The sequence below is a fragment of the Pinus tabuliformis genome, chromosome 1_2, assembly GCF_031772625.1.
Source record: "Pinus tabuliformis cultivar Carrire ecotype Pingquan chromosome 1_2, CPIR1, whole genome shotgun sequence".
NCBI classification, from domain to species: domain Eukaryota; kingdom Viridiplantae; phylum Streptophyta; class Pinopsida; order Pinales; family Pinaceae; genus Pinus; species Pinus tabuliformis.
Genome location: NC_142298.1, coordinates 722815805 through 722825240, shown reverse-complemented (window position 1 = coordinate 722825240; position 9436 = coordinate 722815805). Strand labels below are relative to the sequence as shown.

Here is a 9436-nt window from a genome sequence, read left to right as displayed (position 1 = left end):
AGAGTGTTATTGATATAGATTCTATTGCCACACAGATTGTATTAGTAGTGCGGTAGTGTATAACCTCTCCAAATTCTTTCATGCATGGTCTAATTTTCAATGTAGCAGAGGGTTACGAAAGAGCGTAGTATTATAGACTATATTGTTGCACATGAGGATACAAAGGTAGAATATAATTTTGCAAAGAACGCTACTGATTGTGATTGAGAGATTTCACTAAACATATAGCTAGACACATTGATTTGATTATTACAAAAATATTGAGCTGATATTTTTTTATTGTTTAAATATTTTGGGTTAATATTTAAAATATTAACAAATCTTTTTACATTACTCTTCCTATCTCTTTTGTACTAAGTTATATAATACCTCTGGACTCAGATTTATTATTTTTATTACTTTCAAATTTCTATCTTTTAAAAATACAATAACATTTCCCATATTATTTTGCATATTAAATACAATATCATATATAGATAAAACACACAATGCACATACATTTCCCATAAGAAACCATACAACATTATCGCGTGAAAGTTTCTATGAAGAGAGCTGATTATTTTCACCCATCCAACCTGAAACCATCCAACCATATTATATTTCCAACCATCCAACCTGAAACCTTAAAAAAAATGAGTACATATGTTGTGTTCAAAGAACAAGAATCATTGAATGGTAGTATAGACAAAACAATTGATGCACAATTGCCACTGATGTGAGAGGACGGTGTCGCAGGAAAAGAGTAGCTAGAATCACAAGAGCACACCTAACCGAGTCACACCAACAAAGAATCCAAGATATTCTGAAGAACATGGATCTTCAAGTAGATCAAGAGATCAAAATTCTCCCGGCAATCAATCAAGTGGTGAATCAAGCAATGGTAAGATAAAATTGAGAAGTTTGAAAGATATTTATGATGATTTGGATGTTAATTCAAACTTTGCATTAGTGTCATTCCAACCTTCTTCATTTGAAGAAGCAATTAAAGATGAAAATTGGGTGCAAGCCATGGATGAAGAAATCAAAGCTATTGAAAGGAACGAACATGGGATTTAGTTGATTTTCCAAAGGACAAAAATCTCATCAGTGTGAAATGGATGTACAAGAGAAAGTTGAATGATAAAGGTGAACTTAATAGATTTAAAGCAAGACTTGTATCAAAACAATTCTCACAGCAGTTAGGAATATATTTTGGAGAAATGTTTGCTCTGGTAGCTAGATTGGATATTGTAAGAGTAGTCTTAGCCATAACAACTCAAAAGAAATGGAAAGTAATCAGATGGATGTGAAATCAACCTTCTTGAATGGAATTATAGAAGAATAAATTTATGTGCAACAACATCCATGTTATGAAGTTGAAGGTAAATAATACGAGGTTTACAAGTTGAAGAAATTACCTATCGTCTCAAGCAAGCACCAAGATCTTGGTATAGAAAAATTGACAGCTACATGATCAAGAATGGATTTTGTAGAAGCAACATTGAGCCTACCTTGTACACAAAGGTAAACAAGAATGGACAATTTTTGATTGTTTGTTTATATGTGGATGACATGATTTATACGTGTGATCTTGAGTTAGATGGATTTAAAAGAACCATGATGAAAGAATTTGAGATGAAAGATCTTGGTCTCATGAAATATTTTTTTGGCATAGAAGTTGAACAATCTATAAAATGAATTTTTATTTTCCAAAATAAATATGCTAGATATTTGATGAAAAGCTTTAGGATGGATATTTTCAAACCTCTCACTACACTAGTTGTATCAGGTACAAAATTAAGTAAGGATGATTATGGATCGGATGTCAATCTAACTCTATTCAAAAGATTGGTTGGGAGCCTCATGTATCTCACAACTACAAGACCAGATATTATGCAAGGAGTGAGTTTTATTTCCATATTTATGGAGACTCTAAAAGGCACACATTGGAGAGCAAGAAAAAGAATTTTGAGATACAAAGTAGGAACTATAGATTGTGGCATAATGTATGAAAGCGTATAGAAGAATAATTTGATTGGATATACAAATAGTGATTTTGAAAGAAGTTTGGATGATAGGAAAAACACTTTTGGTTATGTGTTCCATCTTGGTTCAGGTGTGATAGTATGGGCATCTAAGAAGAAGCCTATTCTGACACTATCGTCAACAAAAGAAAAATATGTAGCAGCGACATCATCAACATGCCAAGCTGTGTTGTTAAGAAGAGTATTGGATGGAATCAGGCATAAACAACAAGTATCGAAAACAATATATTGTGATAACACCTCAGCAATTGCACCATCGAAGAGTAGTATGTATCATCAAAAGAGAAAGCATATTGATATTAGATATCATTTTATTAGAGAACTTGTGAGCAATGGAGAAGTCTGCTTAAAGCCTTGTAAATTGAGTGATCAATTGGTTGATATATTTACTAAGACATTAGCAAAATATGTGTTTTAGTTTCGTAGAGGAAACTTGGGTGTTGTAAGCCTAGTTCAGACATAGACCAACAGACAGGTTTGAGTGGTCATGAGTCATGTTCTATTTTAGCAGTCATAATTAAGGGTGAGTGTAAAACATAGCTAATTACTCCCACATGAAGAAGTTGGCTAAAATTAGAGACAATTATTTAAGTCAAGTCGATTCAAGTCGATGTAAGTCATAGTTGAATTATTGTGTGGTTGCATGTCAAGTTATTTTAGGTGAGTCACTAGTCGGAGAAGGTTTAAATATCCCTCACCGGGCTCATTGTAACCATCAAATTTTTGTGTGATCAGTAGAAAAGTCACAGCTCTTGTGTGTTTTGTGTGAATTATCTGCGTTATTTTGTGCCTATCCTCCTCTACCTTTCCAACAAATTGCACTCAAACACAATCACTAACTCTTGAGAAAGATATCTTCTTTAATTTGACATATATTTTTATCCTACATAATTGATACTCATTCTGGATCTTAGTTGAAGAGCCACTTCTTTAGCAGCTAGGTCCATATTTGGAGGCAACACAAAAATCTACCAAATAAATAACAAAGTACAAAGTTCATGCCAATTAAGTGAGTTGTATTACCTTAAACACAATTGTGTTTTCGCTTAAATTGGAATTTCACATTCAATGCCTTTACGTTTTGTTGTTTCTAGATTACAGATAATTCAATTGGAAATGTAAGAAATTGCCTCAACCGCCAAATGGTACTAAATACCACTGCTTGACGCGAGTTCTCTAGTCCAAAATAATTTTGATCTTTGACGTATCCCTGATGTCCGTCGTTTCTGTTTCACTACTTCAAAAAGCTTCAGTCATATTGTGGTAGAATTGTTTGTCTAAGAATTATGACGTAGTAGCAATGTTTATGAACAATTTTTAGTAGTGTTTCCCATCTCAATTTGTTCAAATGAATTTGTGATATTTAATCGTCGCTTTATCTATGAATGAAGAAAATATACTTCACTTCTCATTATATTTTTTAATCTGTTCTTAGCAGCCTATCATATTCTCCGATAGTAGCGGTCCAATCTAGGAAGGAAGAGTTTAAGATGAAAGTATTGCTGGGAGGTTGCGTACTTACTATGCTTGGATTGTTGAGGGTTGGATTAGTAGAAGCACAGAAACCAGTTGCGAAGGCCATATGTTCGCTATCACGAGGAGGTTTGAAAGATCATGTTGGGAGAAGGATATTTGTTACCGATGGTGTTATACGTTGACAAGTCTTGTTAGTGCATTGTTACTGAGGGTGTTATACCTTAATAAGTCTTGTTAGTGCATTGTTACTGAGGGTGTTATACCTTAATAAGTCTTGTTACTGCATTATTGCATGTTCAAGTTACTTTCATTTGTTTGTGCATTGAAAGGGTTGAATGACCTAGGATTTATATATTTATTCAGTTTATGTAGTTCAATTACAGAACTTCCTTATGCCACTGCTTATTTTCATGGAATCTTGTGTTACATGAAAGCAAAGAAATAGTTGTTCGACTGGTGACTACCAGTGATAGTGAGGTGTGAGGTGCAAGAAGAGCCTGCAATCTCATTAATGCTTTTATATCAACTAATAGTTCAGAGAATGGCAGTCACCACATATAACCTTGACGAACGCATAAAATTTGGATTTGTACTATTTCTTGATTTGTGCGCACAGCCGCCATGCTAATTTTCTCTGTATCGTTCAAATTTTATCGGATGTCTCCGGAGAGACAATCTTAACATCCACTTGCACAGAGATGCATCAGGTTATGTGATGGCTGGATTTTCATGTTCAGCAAAATCCTTTTCGCAGAAATCAATGTCATCTGGTATTTCACTTCCATTATCTAATCAACACGTGGCTCAACACATGAACTCTCTTTACATGAGTGTATCACTAAACCAAAAGTTTCCTTAGAGGCATCATATATATATCTAGACGTTGATTCATCTAATTTTATAATAGTATGAAGACAATGTTGCATAGCTAGCATTTCCCTGCCACTTAATTCAATTATTGACTTTTGAAATGTATGAATTAATTATTATATTAAAAGTAATTGAACCAATACAAAAAAAGCGATATAACTTATCTTAATAATAATAACAATAAGTAATAACAATTCGTTAATTAATATTTTCAAAAATTAACTTAATTTACTGCAATGTCTATACATAGTAACTTGGTCTTTTAAAAAATCTAACTTGCATCACGTGTTGGTCAAGTCCAACAAGTGTTTGTCTTATATCAATAATATATTTTACATAATTTTTATATATGAGTGGAAATGGAATAGTTAATTTTTTTATATTTAGGAGAATGAACTCGCAATATCAAGAAGAAGATTGTGTTCGGTTTCTTGTGATTCATATTTGGTGTTAACAGTTTAATAACTTTTTCAATATTCATTGAAATAAACAATGAAACTTCATTGAGGCAAAGCCTGGAAATACAGACTTGAAATGACATATCTTATTGTTTCCATTAAATGCCTTAATGGCTAATTTGCTGATGACTCACTGTCATAGTGTCAAGTACAATGATCGCACAATAAGGTTCTAACCAATAGATATTTAAATAAATAAATTAAATAAAAATAAATTTAAATATTATAATGTAAACATTGTAAAATCATTTTTAATTTTTTGTCACTTTAAAATTAATATCAAGATCAATGTTTTTTGATTAAGTTATTACCCCGTCGTGGGAGGGAATAACAAGGTTGCATAGCTAGCGTTCATGACGCTTAGTTTAAATATAGTGAAATTAAAGTAAAAATATTGGCTTGAAAGCAATTATATTATACAAAAATTGTATTCTCCAACTCAAACATGGTGTTAATGTTACATCAAATATAATTAATTTACATTTATTATAATATTTTATAGGAATTTCGTTATTTTACGAAATTAACTTGAAATTACTCAAAATTGTTAGTGAATTAGAAAATACTAGCTCGAAAGAAATTATATTATATAAAAATTCTATTCTCCAACTCAAACATATTGTTAATATTACATTAAATATAATTAATTTACATTTATTATAATATTTTATTTTATGAAATTAACTTGACATTACTCAAAATTGTTAGTGAATTAGAAAGAAAATATCATAATATTTTATAAGAATTATTTTCAATTTATTGCTGCACATATACAATTAAAACTATTGAGATCACCTTGTAATGTATATATTCATCCAAATAATCCTAATAATAATTTAAGGCGTTGTTTTCTGTATTGTCATGATGGTGGCATCACATCATATCTAAGAAATCAATTTAAGATTTTTTAATGAAAGTAGTGCCAAACAAAACAAGGAAGTGTAGAAGGTTAGTGTGATATGAAATATTTATTTGCTATTCTGTAACGAGAGGATTTTAATTGAAACTAGCATATAGTGGCAGATTAATGATTTTTTTGAATTTTTTTGTACTGTTGTCAAAGAATAAAGATAAAAGACAAGTAATGTGTTTTAGAATGCTTCGTTCCTGTGGGCGAGCATTAAAACACAGAATAAAAGTAAAAGTAATCATACCGCATATCAGATCAAGTTTACCTTGCTTTAAGAATACCAACGGCTGATAAAACTATTTAATCCGTCTAATTCAGAATATTTGATTTTGCTAGTATTAATAAGGAAGTACGGCAGCGTAGGGCTGGTTAGGCTTAAGGGTTGGCAAATCGACGTATCCGGGGCGGCATCATCATATCACAATAAGGCAATTCCTATTTCCAACCCCATTGAAACATAAATGCAGCCTGACATGCAAGGGATATAGCAGTTGCTTTGTTGCTAAAATGCCAAAGTCAACCCCATTGAAACATAAATACAAGAGAACTGCTATATCCCTTGCATGTCAGGCTGCATTTATGTTTCAATGGGGTTGGAAATAGGAATTGCCTCACAATAAGACCCAACTACAAATAACCAATGAAAATTAAAAGAAAATGAATTAAAATATTGTTTAAAATATATTTTTTTTAGTTTGTAATGAAAGTTTGTGAAATTATTTTTAATTTTTGATCACTTTAAAATTAATGTCAATATTAATATTTTTTGAATAAGATATTATTTTGGTGTCAACATTATTATTTTTTGAATAAGATATTACTTTGGTGTTGCAAGGAATAATAATAATAAAGAGATGTGTAACTAATTCAATTTTTAATATAAAATTAATATCTGACATTTAAAAAATATTAATAATACTTAAAAAAATTCAATGTGTATCATAAAATTAAGAAATATTAAAATATATTTAAAAAAGCCTATAATTTGTACAATGTAATATCTCAATGCTCAGGGTAACTAAATTATTTCAATGTCAATCGTTTACAGTAATAATAACAATAATAAGATGTTTATATATTATATAAAGTAATTGAAAAATTAAATTCTTATTCTTATAGTATTTTTTATTTTACAATTTGACCGTTTTATTAAGGGTTAATTTTGAATGGAGTAAATATTTGTTGGAATTGTACGTTTAATCTATTTTATTCCATGTATTCAATGATTTTCAAGGGTTTTTTTTTAGGTTGTGGTTCACGGACACCCTGGTTAACAGGTGGTGCTACGTCGACAGAAAAATCTGAGCTGATTGACCCCGAAGGGAATCTAGCCCCGCGGCCCACTAGCAAGGCCTGACCCCAGGGGCGGCTTAGGGGAGATTGGACCCTGTGGCCTTTCGATGGCGAAGCGCTGATTTTGACCAACTGATCTAACCCTTGGGGCTCAAGGGGTTGAATATCTATATATATATATATATATATATATATATAGAGAGAGAGAGAGAGAGAGAGAGAGAAATTAATCATAATCTATCTAGTCCTTAGAGGGATGCAATCTTTGGAGGTGTAATTTTTTTAAGTTTTTCATTATAAAAAGGGTTTGCAGCTCAAGAGATTTGATCCCTCTCAACTCTTATTTTGTTAAAAAAACAAAGTCATTCTAAGTCAAAACTAGGTTGGAGTACTTATTTTCATTTGACAAGACAAGTTCAACTACATCTCAATTCACTCTAGTCTATGGTGGCTCATCCAAAACATGTTGCTTTTACTTATTTTTCATTTCAAAATGACATTATCCTAGAAATCTAAATTGCCCAAGGATCATTAATACTATGTAGATGTATGTTGCTCTTCCAATACTATTTAATGACATTTAGATTTAACAGATAAGATGGATCCACAACATCATATCTTCTTAGGTAAAGATGCAAACTAGTTTATAAAAACTTAGATTTAGTTTTTTTATACCTTATATTTTTTTATGTTTTTTTTCTAACTTTTAGATAATAATATAAACTAGCTAATAAAAACTTAGACTATTAAGTCTAGTTTTCTTTGTAACTCTATATTTTTATATATTTTTTAAAGAATTTAAACCAGCTAATAAAGACTTAAGTCTAGTTTTCTTTGCAACATTGTATTTTTTATATGTTTTTTTTAACTTTCAAAAACAATAAAGTAATTTTCAACCTCGGGAACTCTATTTTCTTATTTTCCATTTCTGTTTCAAATCCCAACGGTGTAATTGCATATAAAAATCCTTAACTTTGTTTTGAAAAAACCTCAAGCTATGAACTTCATAAGACATCATGAAAGGTTTTATGTAGAGACAGCTAGAACTCTCTTCGTTATGTGTAATAACTTTTTTCCCACATATAATATAAAAGAAATCCCACCTTTGAAAAGAGAAAAAGGCTTTAAATTTGAGAATGTAATTAGTATCTTATAATCATCATGCAAGATATTTATGAGGAGCATGACTGTGCATGATGTACAATGATATTGAACATTAATAGGCTGAGGATTTGCGTTGATTTTGCGAGTAGAATTAATAAGGAAATACGGCAGCGCAGCGCTGGATATTGAACATTAATAGGTTGAGCATGAGGATTTGCGTTGATTTTGCGAGTAGTATTAATAAAAATGTACGGCAGCGTAGTGCTGGTTAGGCTTCAGGTTTGGCAAATGGACGTATTGGCAGCGGCATCATCATATCACAATAATACCCAGCTATAAATTAGCCAATCAAAATTATAAAAAATAATTAAAATATTGTTAAAAATATATTATTTTAATTTGTAACGTAAATTTTGTGAAATCATTTTTAATTTTTGGTCACTTTAAATTAATGTTAACATCAATATTTTTTAATACGTTATTATCTTGTTGTGGGAAGGCAATAATAACAAAGAGAATACTCTGCCAGGGAAAAAAAAAAACAAAGAGAATACTCTGATGTATCACTACTTCTCTCAAATGTTTTTCAATTTTAACCATTTCCAAAGTTTTCAACTTTAAATACAACTATCTCCACTAAAAAAATCTATATGAAAAATTAAGAATGAGTAAATTTTCGCATAACTTATTATATATATATATATATAGTTTGAGTGGTCTTAATGATTAAAAGCATGCGTTTCTTTTTAAAAAGTTACAAGGTCAAAACTAGAAAAATAGATAATGTATGCCTTCATAAACGACTTAGAATATAGTCTAGCTTGACCATAACCTTAAAATTCGATAATAATAATATATATAAATTTCTCTCTAATATTAACATAATTAATAATATTATTTTCACAAAAATATATTTAATTTTTTATATAATTATAAGGAATTTAATATTTTTTAAAAGTTAATTTATCATTTTTTAACATTAATTAAAGAAATTACATATAATACTAACACAATATTGATATTAAGTTAAAGGTTAAAAGCATCACTTCCTATCATTTATGCTACTTGTTTATCCAAAGCACTTAATCTAAGCTATCATTTTCTAAATAATATAACATATATTTTTTTATTTAATTCAAATCTAAATAATATATTTCAAAATTTAAAAAAGAAAAAGCATCTCTCATATCATATATGAAAGTGAAAATCGTTTTATTTTCGAATAAAATTTTATTTATATATATATATATATATAATGAATATTAAAAAATATTATAGAAATTTTAAGAAAGTGATTAGCA

The 9436-nt window shown here is 29.9% G+C and overlaps 1 pseudogene; it reads right to left on the bottom strand.

Annotated features, from left to right (window-relative positions):
* Positions 1-4075: 4075 nt before the first annotated feature.
* LOC149207799 (U6 spliceosomal RNA) lies at positions 4076-4173 on the bottom strand (annotated as a pseudogene).
* Positions 4174-9436: the final 5263 nt, after the last annotated feature.